The sequence below is a fragment of the Echinops telfairi genome, unplaced genomic scaffold (assembly GCF_000313985.2).
Source record: "Echinops telfairi isolate 266 unplaced genomic scaffold, ASM31398v2 ScPeMD7_4225;HRSCAF=4972, whole genome shotgun sequence".
In the NCBI taxonomy this organism is placed as follows: Eukaryota; Metazoa; Chordata; class Mammalia; order Afrosoricida; family Tenrecidae; genus Echinops; species Echinops telfairi.
Genome location: NW_022108124.1, coordinates 7,249,465 through 7,261,755, shown reverse-complemented (window position 1 = coordinate 7,261,755; position 12,291 = coordinate 7,249,465). Strand labels below are relative to the sequence as shown.

At 39.8% G+C, this 12,291-nt stretch overlaps 1 protein-coding gene across 2 annotated transcripts in view; it reads right to left on the bottom strand.

Annotated features, from left to right (window-relative positions):
* TBL1XR1 (TBL1X receptor 1) overlaps window positions 1-12,291 on the bottom strand; it is a 179,546-nt gene that overhangs the window by 71,624 nt on the left and 95,631 nt on the right. Inside the window, exon 3 of one of the 2 annotated variants that reach the window (XM_045294981.1) lies at window positions 2,264-2,385. The exons of the other annotated variant lie outside the window; for it this stretch is intronic. The gene's annotated coding sequence lies outside the window, so the exon portion shown is untranslated. The remainder of the gene's footprint in view (window positions 1-2,263; window positions 2,386-12,291) is intronic. 2 annotated transcript variants of the gene reach the window in all.

Sequence of the window (12,291 nt, the reverse complement as noted above, 5' to 3'; positions counted from 1 at the left end):
ATTAATTCTGATATATATCTCACCAAATGGATAAAGTCAGCATCAATGGTAGGAGGTAAATGTAAATGGTTTCTGTAATTTTCATTGAGGAAATAAAAATGCTCCAAAATGTCCATCCCATAAATCTATGTTAATATTCCATGTAGTATTATTTGCAATAAATAAGAAATGTGGGGCACACAATTGTCCCCAAATTGGCAGATGATTAGATTACAATTGTGGACAAAGAATGCATATACTTATTATAGATGTTTCTAGTATGATAAAAATCATTTGAGTCAGACACTAAGAAAAGTGAAGTTTTCAGAAAAATGGGAGAAGGGAGAGTGGTCAATGCAAGACATGAAAATAATAATAATTTATAACTTATCAAGGGTTAATGAGGGAGGGAGGGTGGAAAAGAAGGCAAAAATGAGGAGCTGATACCAGGGTCTCAAGTAGAAACAAAATATTTTGAAAATCATGATTGCATATGTACAAATGTACTTGACACAATGGATGTATATATGGACTGTGATAAAAGCTGTAAGGACTCCCAATAAAATGAATTTTTAAAAAATGAAATTTGGATACGTGCTACAGCATGAGTGAATCTTACAAACACAGTCCGCTAAGTGACCTGCCAACCTTGGGTTCATATGTGTCTCCTGTCACAAACCTAACCCACAAACCGAACCTGCTGACCTTGGGTTCATCACCTCTGCAGCCACCAACCTGGGGCACCCAGACAAGACTTTGTCCGCTTCTACCGTGAGTACACCGTTTTCTTGATATAAATGCCTATGTGAGCGCACGCCCCACTATGTCTGTCTCTCTCCCTTGCCACTCCCCCTCACTGGTTTCGCTTCTGTAGAAAACCCAGACTATTATATTTCATTGCATTGTTTTTCATGCCTCCTCTTTAACAAAAGCAAAATTAAGTGAAGGAGAATATTGTGTTTGTCTCAGATCACATTATTTATTTGTTTGTTTGTTTAGTTTTGCCCTTCAAATTCAGGGTTTTTTTAATTGTTTTATTAGCGGCTCATACAACTCTTATCACAATCCATATATGCAACAATTGTGTAAAGCGCATTTGTACATCCATTGTCCTCACCATTCTCAAAAACATATGCTCTCCACCTAAGCCCCTGGCATCAGCTCCTTATTTTCCCCCTCCCTCCCCGCTCCTCCCTCCCTCATGAAACCTTGATCATTTATAAATTATTATTTTGTCATATCTTGCCCTGTCCGATGTCTCCCTTCACCCACTTTTCTGTTGTCTGTCCCCCAGGGAAGAGGTCACATGTAGATCCTTGTAATCGGTTCCCCCTTTCCAAACCACCCTCCCTCTATCCTCCAGTATCACCACTCACACCACTGGTCCTGAAGGGCTCATCTACCCTGGATTCCCTGCATTTGAACGAGAATATTTTTAAGATCTAAAAAGCATTTTTAAAAAGGTGGTGGGTGTGGAAATGATCCTTTGATCTTAAAGAAACCTGTAAATCATAAATGATTTTGAGAATTGATTCGCCTTGAGTTACCTTTGAATTTTCTACCTCAGAAGGCTTTTATTCATGTTGGTACAATGGAAACAACTTGGTTTGACATTTTTTGCAGCCTGAAGCCTGCCCTGTGATTGGTCTATTGCTCATACTATGCAGGGACTGACTGGTCAGCCCCTGGTCCTACGGGAAGGAACATGCTTAAAAACCCACCAGGAAATCTGTTTGTACACCCACTTCTCGCTATCTACCCAGTACCGCACTTTATACTTCTGACAAATGGCAGGGGGCGGGGTGGTGGTAGTGCATCCAGGTGATGCCTCTGCTGGGGCATCCTCAGTGGGCCCCCTCAAACGATATAATACTAAAGGCCTGGCAACAACTAGACCACAGGAAGACAGTGGCTAAGTGGCCAGCCCATTCAACTGTGCTATCTCACTATGGCCAAGCAAAGTTTGAGACAAGTGATGGGACAAGACAAGGTCAAGGAACAATGAGAAGAGGTTGACAAAGACCCCACAGGGCTAGGCAGCCTGTGTGGGGAAGCTCCACTGTGGTTCCTAGACAACTGTCTCAGGTTCTTAACTCTAAATCATCATGGTCAAAGGACAAGGTTAGTAACAAATTAAAAGTGCGGTATTTGAGCATAGAATGAATTAAAATAGGTATGGATGGGGGAAAGAAATCTAAGAATGAGGAACGGGAGTTAATGAGAATAGGAAATAATGTTGTGTGTTTATTACCCCTCCCCCTCACCCACCCCGCAAAAAGCTCACCCAGTATGAGATGTTGCTGAGTTCCATAAAGTCAACAAACATCAGGCAGCATGATGTGATAGTAAGAGTTCTGGACTGAGTCAAGGGACCTCTGTTCTAATCCAAGGCCTCAGTTTCCTCATCTGTAAAACGAGGGTGCTAAATTAGACAAATTAGAGGGTGCTAAAGGGACTCCTCTCGTTTTTAACTCTACAGATGAATACGGGAAGAAGCAACAAAACGCAGGGTTTTTGTGAACAGTTAAACTTCACTGTTCCAATTGTGAAATACAAGTAGGAAGAGGAGAAGACGATTTTCCAGATTGAAAAATGGCCCCCAAAGTTTAATTGCAAAAAGTAATTTGCTAGTTTAGCTGTTAGATTTTTAGCATATACCACTCTTAGGGCATTTCAATACAAGCTGGATTAGTAATGAGTGACAAAATTATGCCTTAAAATAACCTATTTACTTTTGACTAAGTACATCTAGAAACACAGTACACGGACACCTCTGGGCTAATAATCAGTTTAAAGTCATAAAGTACCTGAAACTGTCCTGATTAAGTAAGTGAACAGTCATAGAAGAACATAAGAAAAATTAGACCATATTAAGCAACTATTTAATTTTAATACCCAAGAAAATTATTATGCCTATGATGCCCTTATTAGATAATGAGCATTTTCCTTACGTAAAACCATTTTTACGGCTCTGTCTTCTGATAAAATAAATTAGAATGCTGTTCTGCCCGTGCCATACTTTGGGTGACGCATTGTGGGTCCCGACTCCTAGCAACCCTGTGTACAGCAAACCAAACATGGCCCAGCCCTGCCCGTTGTCACTACTGCTGTGTGTGAGCTACCAGTGCAGTCACTGAGTCAATCTTATCTGATTGGGGGTTCTATTCTTTTTCGCTGACTTGACTTTACCAAGCATAATGCCCCTTTCCAGGGACAGGTCTCTCCTGATACAAATCCAAAGTATGAATGCTTGATTTTTTAATACCAAAGGTAATCAAAGCCTGTATCGGTAACAGATAATACAAAGGCGCTGTCATCTCAAAAATAAGTGGTTTTCTAACTGGAATTTCCTTAATAATTAACTTCACGGTCATAGTTAATCCCCCAGTGTCTAAGAGACTGAACTACTTGTTAAGTTAAACAGATTTATTTGATATTCTACAATTAGTTGTTAGACTTCAAGACTCCAGGGTTATGTAAACGAGTAAGCACACCACTAAAATCGAGGACACTGAATGCCTGGTAAAGGATACAGAGGCACACTGAAACATTCAATTGGAGCGAAGCCAGACGTTGTCTTTCAAGTTTGCTTTAATACAAACTACTTAAAGTGATTTTAAAATAACCTGGTGCACATAGAACTTCATTCCTTATGTACTTGAACTGTTCACCTTGACAATACAAAGTACCTAATACATTATTCAGAATTGCTAATAAAATTTCTCTCTGGCTGGTAGAAATGAGTACAAAAATAAAGCAGTCCTGATGGGAAATTTGTTCTTAGGTATTCTTAAAATGGCTGTTATATCTATGTGTTCCCAGGATTAAAAATGTATGAAACAAACCTTTCCTTTACAATACCTCTATTTTTCATTTGCACTGTGATATTTTGATTTATAATCCCAATAAGCTAGTCAAAATTACCTTTTACTTAGTGGCAAACAACAGATATGAACCAAGTAAACATCAAGCTCAATTCTGAGCAAAAATGGTTGTAAAAGCAGGTTTCTCCAGACGCTTAACTCCCATCCCCTTCTCAGATACAATGTCTAAACAGACTTAAAACTTAAATTTGGAAGTAAAACCCTACTGCTGCTGGTAAGATACAATGAACAGTACTGTCCTTTCACTTCTACTTTACAGATGTAAACCAGGTCCTGCAAAATTCAGGCCTGGCTGCACCATCTTTCATTAAATAGTCTTCTCTAAGAAGGCCTTGGGGCTAACGTGAACAGTGAAAGGAGGGCGTGATGCCCAGATTACTAGTTGGGATGTAGTATGAAACTCATTGGATTATTTCCCACTAAACGTCTGCCTGTATGTAGGACAGAGAAATGTATTTGTGAGGCCTCCTACCATTTATGTAAGGTCAACAAACGGCACAATTTTTCAAGGACTCAAATACCTCAATTAAGATATAATATAAATTCTTGGAACAGTAGGTATGGCTATAGTAGGGCACAAGATATAGCATGTTTAGTTTGTCAATACTCTAGTATCTAAAGATATCATTTTGGGGGTGGGGGTGGGGAAGATCATTGCAATAAATTTCAAACAAAAAAGACAAAATCCCAAAAAAGATGTCTAAATTCTACTATTTAGCGTCACAAGAAAAATATGAAGCCACTTGTAACAAGAAGTGAATTCATATTTTTTCCTAAAATATATCTCCTAATTTAGTTTAAGGCTTATCTCATAATTATGAACTAAATGGTTATACACAAATTTATGGTTTCAAATCTCACTGCTTATAATTTCAAATAATATTTCAATCAATATTCTCTCATCCCTAAATTACACAACTTATTCTATGATATACACATATTTAAAAACAAGCTTATCAGAATAGATTTCCTAAAAGGGGGACTGGCATTTATAACTAACACTAAATATTATAGAAATGTCTTTTAATAGCACTATATTTGCCTCTGTGTTAGTCTGGGTAGACTAGAGAAACAAATCCATGGACACACATATGTGTATAACAAAGAGGTTTATATCCAAGAGCAATTGAACATCCAGATCAAGTCCGTGAGTCCAATATTAGCCCATATGTACGACACCAATCCATAAAGTCCTCTTCAGACTCACGAAACACATGCAATGACGCCAAATGCAGGAAGATCACGGGCCAGTGAGTAGACAGTCTCTGGATCCAGTGGCAGTGGACACATTTCAGGTCTGGCAGGGGTCTCTGCACGGCTTTTCCAGCACCCAGGGCTACATCAGGGTGGGTTCATGTGTCTTGTCTCATCAGCTGCTATGTCTCCCAGGGTGTGAGCAGTCTCCCACCTCCAAGGAGGAAAATGCCAGATTTCCCAGAATCCTCAGGAGAAGGCCATGCCCACACAGAGGCTTCATTGGCTATATCCTGATTGACAGGCTATACTCCACCCCTTCGCTCTTAATCCTCAAGCTGACAAATGATGATATAACTACCACAGCCTCCTAACTATAAGAACTACAAAATCCTGTAAGCATGATCATTCTTTTTTTTTTAATTTAACAACTCACTAATGCAGTGTTACCATATTCTCAAAGTATAGATGGTCTTTCAAAATTCTGATGACTCAAACATAGCTAACAATTCTAGCATAAAAATCACATGACATTTCTCTTTTGAGAAATAATTACAAAGTATACAAAATCATATTTCACAAGTTAAAATCGGTTAATTACAAAAGTGGGAAGAAAATCCAATCATTTCTTCTAGCAGCATTTTCAAAACCTTGTTTAAAATAAGCAACCTGAGGAAATCCATCTCTCATTAATCATATTCAACTCTGAATACACTCTAATTAAGTACCCCTCCCCTCAGATTTTATGTATTATGTTATCTTAATTATTCTCTGCTTTATCATTTTGAAAGTTATCAAATTTATTATGTGGGTATGTTTTATCTTCCCACTTAGTTTATATACTTTATATACACACATACATATTCTAAATAGTTCAGAGCTCACTGCATAGCAAGTAATACCTGATTGATACCACTAAATAGAAACATCTTTGAGAAATACGATCTAGTAGTCTTCATTTTTAATTTCATTATAAATATGTTCAGATGGAGAAATGGCACTGAATAAATCCATAGCCATCATCTTTATAAAACCCTTTCTTTATATTTTCCATCTCTAACCATAATTGATCTTAATTTTTGAAGTATTTCCGAAAAGGTTGTGTATATTAATACACTTCTCCCATAAGCATGTCAGAGTGTCTATCATTAATTGTACTGTGTGCCAGAGAGCGGATTCTAACTCATAAGTATCCTACAGGATAGAGAACTGCCCCCATTGGCTGGCTTAGGCTGGTCGCTGTAAATGGAATTAATTAAATGGTGTGTGGGCAAGCAAGCTGTTGGTTACTTGGTTGGTTGGAACCATTATCAGAAGCAAGTCATCCGGTCTTTTCTTCTGAGGACAACGGGAGGCGGCTCCCTAATTGGATGTGAACTACCGGTTGGCTGAGCAGTTAACCAGTGCACTAACATTAACTATAATGACAGTTATAATGAAAGATCAATGTTAACAATGGACAAAACTGAAGTCCGTCACTCATTGAGTTCTGATAAAACACACACCCCAAGTAGCCTAATTCCTAATGGGATACTAGGTGTCATACACCCTTTGAACATTCATATGTGCCCTTTCCCACTTAATCTCTGTCTACAATGTCTACCCACCAGTTAGCCCCTACTCATCACTATTAGCTAATACAAATCAGTTTTGCCCCTTTTAGGACACCACATATGAGATTTCAAAAAGCTAGTGGAAAATAGCCATTATCTTTTCATTTCATTCTTCCTGGAATTTTTTGAAGACTCCTCATGTATGGACTCACACATTATGCTCTCTTTTGGACGTGTTTCCTCAGTATCTATTTTAGCGATATTAAGAGATCTTAGTTGCTGCATATATCACTAAGTTGTATTTATTTGTTACTATGTTACTATGAGTAACATTCCCTTATACAAACACTGCACAGCTTAATGATTCTCCTGTCAATAAACATTTGGACTTTTCCAGTTAACGGACATATTTTTAATGAATCTGCTATGAGCATTATGGTACAAGTCTTTTGAGTCATGGGTTTTCATTTCTCGTAGTTGGCTTAGAGATGAAGTTTTTGTTTTGTTTTGGTTTTTTAATACAGCAGACTTTTCTCTAAACTGGTTGTGGCATTTTCTAGCACACCAGCAATACCTGGTGCCCTACGACCTTGCTAAATTTGGTACCGCTGGTCTTCTAATTTTAACTATTTTGTAGGGACGTTGGATAGCTGCACATTTCGTTTGCATTCATCGTGATTAATATTGCTTATGCCTCCTTATGGGCTTATTGTTCACTCGTAAGTATTTGCTCAAATGTTTAGCGGATTTTTAATTAGGTTGTCTTCTAGAATTGCTTTCAATTACTTTTTTAATAATGGAGTTCAATCCTTTCTTCATATATGCTGGATCCAAGTCCTTTCTTTGATATATATTTGTACCGAACTGGGGTCTGCATAATTTATTTAAAGTAATGAGTGAATAATGAGCAGTTTAAATTGATCGGGTTGATTTTTTTATGATTCTTTTCTTGCCTTAGGAAAGCTGTCTGCATGTTTTCTTCTAAAGGCTTCAGTGTTAAGCCCATAGCCAGTCTTGAATTAATCTGTCCTGGGTTTCAATTTGCTCGAAGAATACTCATTCCTTTGTCACAGCAGCATTTTTGGTGAATTACTCTGGCACCACTGACAAACACCGACACTCTAGAAAGGGGGAGTTAAAGAGGCAGGGTTCCAGTTCACCAAGGTGTAAACATGCTTTGGCAATCTGAATGGCTGCAGTGGGCATTTCAAAGATGCACTAGTCTGAGGCTCGTGAGGCGCCTTCAATATAGAAAGGGGTTCCATCAAAGCAGTGACTTCTGAGATCTCGAGAGCCCCCTGAAGGGTCCGCTCACAAGATTAAGGTGACTGTTTAAGAATTCCAAACAGGGGGGAAAAAAAAAAAAGAATTCCAAAGAGGTCAACCTGACAGATTTTTCTAGAAAGATAAAAGACGAAGGATGATTGGGAGAGTCGTGAAGAAAAAACTTTCAAAAAATAGAAAATTGCACTGGTGAGAACTTAGCTGTGTGACTACAGAGACAAGAGCGGTATGTTGGTGACTGTAAAGAGGGCATATGCTCTATTTCCTGGCAGAAGAACAGATCAGCAAAGAACAGACTCTAAAATAGATTTCTGTCTCAATTGTAAGTGGTGAAAATGTTTCCAAACAGGTGATTAAAAAGTATTTTATTTGTAAGAAAGCAGAGATAATTCTATCTGCAATTGGGAAAAGGGAGTTTCAGGTAAGAAATACATTAAAAGGCATTATGAAACAAAATGTCTTTTGTAATTAAATGGTATGTAAGATATGAATACAGGAAACAAGGAGATATTTCAAAAATCACAGTATTCATACTGAAACATTACACTAGGATGCTCTGTTATAAAACTTAACCTAGTTTCTCAAAACTATTATTCTAAATAGGCACCCCTCTCCTTTAAACAGAGACACCAAACTGATTAAATACATTTGCAGGTACTGGGCCATCTTGGCTTTTTTTAATAGCTATAATTTTTAACAGACTCTGAAATTTCCCCCCTAAATCGTTTAACATATAAACTAGAAAGTGATTACTGGTCTTTGTAGAACCTACCTAGAGTCCCAACATGCCAAGGTTCCCAGCTTCACCCTATTAGATTGGGGTGGGGGGCTCCATTCTGAGGAGAGTGGATAGAACTGTGGGGGGAAAAAGCCCTGGAAGAAGCGGGGACAGGTTTAGCTCAGAGTTCAGGCTCTGAAGTTCACTACTTAGGTCACAGTCTCTAACTACTTGGGGCCTAGCACCTCCATTCATTCATTCATTCGTTTATTTTTAAGATCATTTTATTGGGGTTCTTACAGCTCTTATAACAATCCATACATCAATTGTATAAAGCATATTTATACATCTACTGCCATCGTTATTTTCTAAACATTTACTTTCTATTTGAGCCCTTGGTATCAGCTTCTCTTTTTTCCCTCCCCGCCCCACCCTTGTGACCCCTGAATAAATGATAAATTATTATTTTCATATCTTACACCAACCGACTGCTGTCTCCTCTCCCCCGTGGTTCTGATGTGGTTATGTGTCAATTGTTGCGATCAGTTCCCCCCTTCCTCCCCTCCTCTCCTGGTACTGCTACTCCCATTCCTGTTTACATGATCCAGTCTAGCCCCAAGTGAAAGACAGGACTGGGATCATGACATTGGGGATGAAGAAGCCTAAAAGAACCAGAGGAATATTGTGTGTTTCATCGGTGGTATACTGCACTCTGGTTGGCTCCTGCCCCCCGGCTTCGTTGTGACCCTTCTGTGAGGGGATGCCCCATTGGCTACAGATGGGTTTGGGTCTCTGCTCCAACTCCCTGCATTCTCAACAATACAGCTTTTGTTGGTTTGTGTTTGGGGTCTTCTGATGCCTGTCACCGGGTCCTGACGACACCTCATGGTCGCATAGGCTCCTGTACTTCTTCCATGTGGGCTTGTTTTTTCTCTGCTAGATGGTCGCGTGTTTAACTTCAAGGCTTTAAGACTTCAGACACTTATCTTTTGACAGCAGGGCACCATCCGCTTTCTTCATCACATTTGCTTATGCATCCAATTTGTCTTTAGAGATAGTGCTAGGAGGATGAGCATCATAGAATGCCAGGTTGTTAGAACAAAGAGTTCACACGTTGAGGCAGGGCTTGTGCAGAGGCCCAAAGTCTGCCCACTTCTTCAATATATTGCCATATGAATATACGTACATATGCAATACCTCTATTTTTATGAATATATTTACGTAAGTGCACGCCTATGTTAATACCTCTATCCATAGCTTTGCTTCCTAGATCTCTCCCGTTTTATCTCCCTCCTTTCCCACCATCACCCTCACCCTTCTTCTGCGTCTTAATTCCTCTCAGCTAGATTGCTGTTGCTCCAACACCCCAGGATCTCTATGTCCTCTTGGTTGTTTTCAGTTCTCCAGTTGCTCCTGTCTATTGGGTTGTTTGCTCACTGCTTCCTTCCCCCACCTCCTCCTCCCCGCAAGACCCTCCTGAACCACCAGTCCTATTACTTTCTCCTCAAGCGCGCTTCCCACGCTTATCTTTTATAAGTAGGCAAAACCAACAATAATGGAGACAAAACAATAAGAAAACAAAAGATTGAATAAGGGGGTGAGAGGGACCTGGCTGGGGGAGCATATGTAATTCCAGGTCTGTCCTCGGACCATAACGACTAGCTCTCCACTGGTCCTTGGAGAACTCTAGGAACTGCCTCTAAGCCTCTAGCCTGAGGTCCATTTGGGGGCTCCTCGGGGGCTTGACACCACCTCCTCTTAAGAAAAAAAAAAAAGAAGGGGGGGGGGGACCAAACTCAAGTCCTTCCCTCCCTACCCCCACTCCTACAACCTCCCCTCTCCCATTTAAACAGTTTTGTATTGCAGTCTATAATCCAGGAGTAGTTTGGTATGGTTATGCATTAAGCCACATGAATGGGTCAAATGCATAAATTATTCATTCAATGAATAAAGACAGAAAGCTAGACAGACAGGTAGATGTGGCTGATGCCTAAATTGTATGCCTAAACACTGAATTGGAAAATGGTAGAAATATTTGTACAACTTTTTTTAAATTAGGGAAAAATTGGGTTATATTGAACACCAAAATTTTCCTGTTTAACATTTGCCAGTTCATGTTGTGTGCGTGTGTGCATGTGCATGTGCGCGTGTGTTTTTAAATGAGAACCTTAGCATTCCAAATAATTTTTTTTTTTAAGACCTACTTACAGAAGACAAAAAGCTACAGGGAGGGACAGGGGGAATCAAACGGCACAATGCAGGGCAGGGGACAAGTGTCATAGGACCAGGCACGATCGAAAATAACTGACTTAAGGAAAAATGTCAGAACTTGGCTAAGTAAACAAATATGACCTGACTAAAGCCGAAAGTCTCTCTTTGAAACACCAACCTTTAAAATGCTCATTTCTCTAGGAAACTGCAAACAAAAACACGCAGTACACCACCGGCAGCGTCAAAAAGTTTGTGGGAAAATGGGATGAGAGCATACCAGAATTTTTTTTCATGGACTGTTTGAAGCTCCCTCATATTATTCATGAGGAGAGGCTAGGAAAAAGCTCCAAATGCCTTCAATATCCTCATAGAATAAATAGGCAATGGGCTTCAGTTTTGGATGTTATGGTTATAATGCTGTTATAGCATAGGGTCCAAACTTATCTCACCAAGAAGCACCTGCCTCTCCCCAACGCACATCTATGGGACCCAACAAGGCTCATTTAATACAATACAAACCATTTAAGATGTTGGAAAAATGTTTTCGATGTCAGGAAAATATTCACGGCCTCGGTATCTTTTGTTTTAAGAAAACGCTATTAAAAAGCCCCTTCTCTAAACAGTGAATCGATCTTTGCTCTGCCATCGTTCTGCATTCCTTGAGGTCAAAAACCCTGAAATTCAGGGTCACTAGCCATCCACCTAATTGGACTCAAAGTGACTCTGAAGCAGAGTCGAACTGCCTGTGTTTCCAAGACTCTCGGTCTTCACAGGAGCAGAACGGCCATCTTTCGACCTCGGAGAGGCTGGTGGATTCAAACGGTTAATCCTGAGAACCTTAAATAAGCAGCCGAACTGTAAGCAGCCCAGCTCATAAAATCTAGCCCTCTGATCTCAGAGGCACTCTGGAGACAACTCACTGGGTTGATAACCAGAAGGCCAGCAGATGGAAATCCCCAGCTGCTCCCTGGGAGAAAGATGAAGCTCTCTCTCTTTTCCCATGGAGAGTTACAGTCTCAGAAGCCCACGGGGCAGAGGGTGGCAGTGAGTTTTGGTTTATGTTACCTATGCTAACAACCTGCAGAATAGACACCAAAATCATCCAAAGGATGAAGAATTTGTTTTTAACTAATCACAGCAACTTAGAATAAGCAAGTTCTATGACTACACTTGACATTAGGAGTAAATCCGTGTATGAAGGCAAGCTTTCTTTACCTTTCAAGTGATCACATAATCTCTCAGGTAACATTTAAAACGCGATTATGTCACCTTTGCTTCACCACCTCTTCTAGTTCATAAATCTCAGCACAGAATAGTCATCTACGGGCAAAGATCCAGGGGATTAATTAAATAGAATGCCAATGTGCTTGTGCTCTGCTTGGGTTCCCTTGTCTGTAAGAGGAGATACACCACACATTTTCAGAGAAATGCTTGCACACATACATAGTCATACACTCCACTGGGGGGG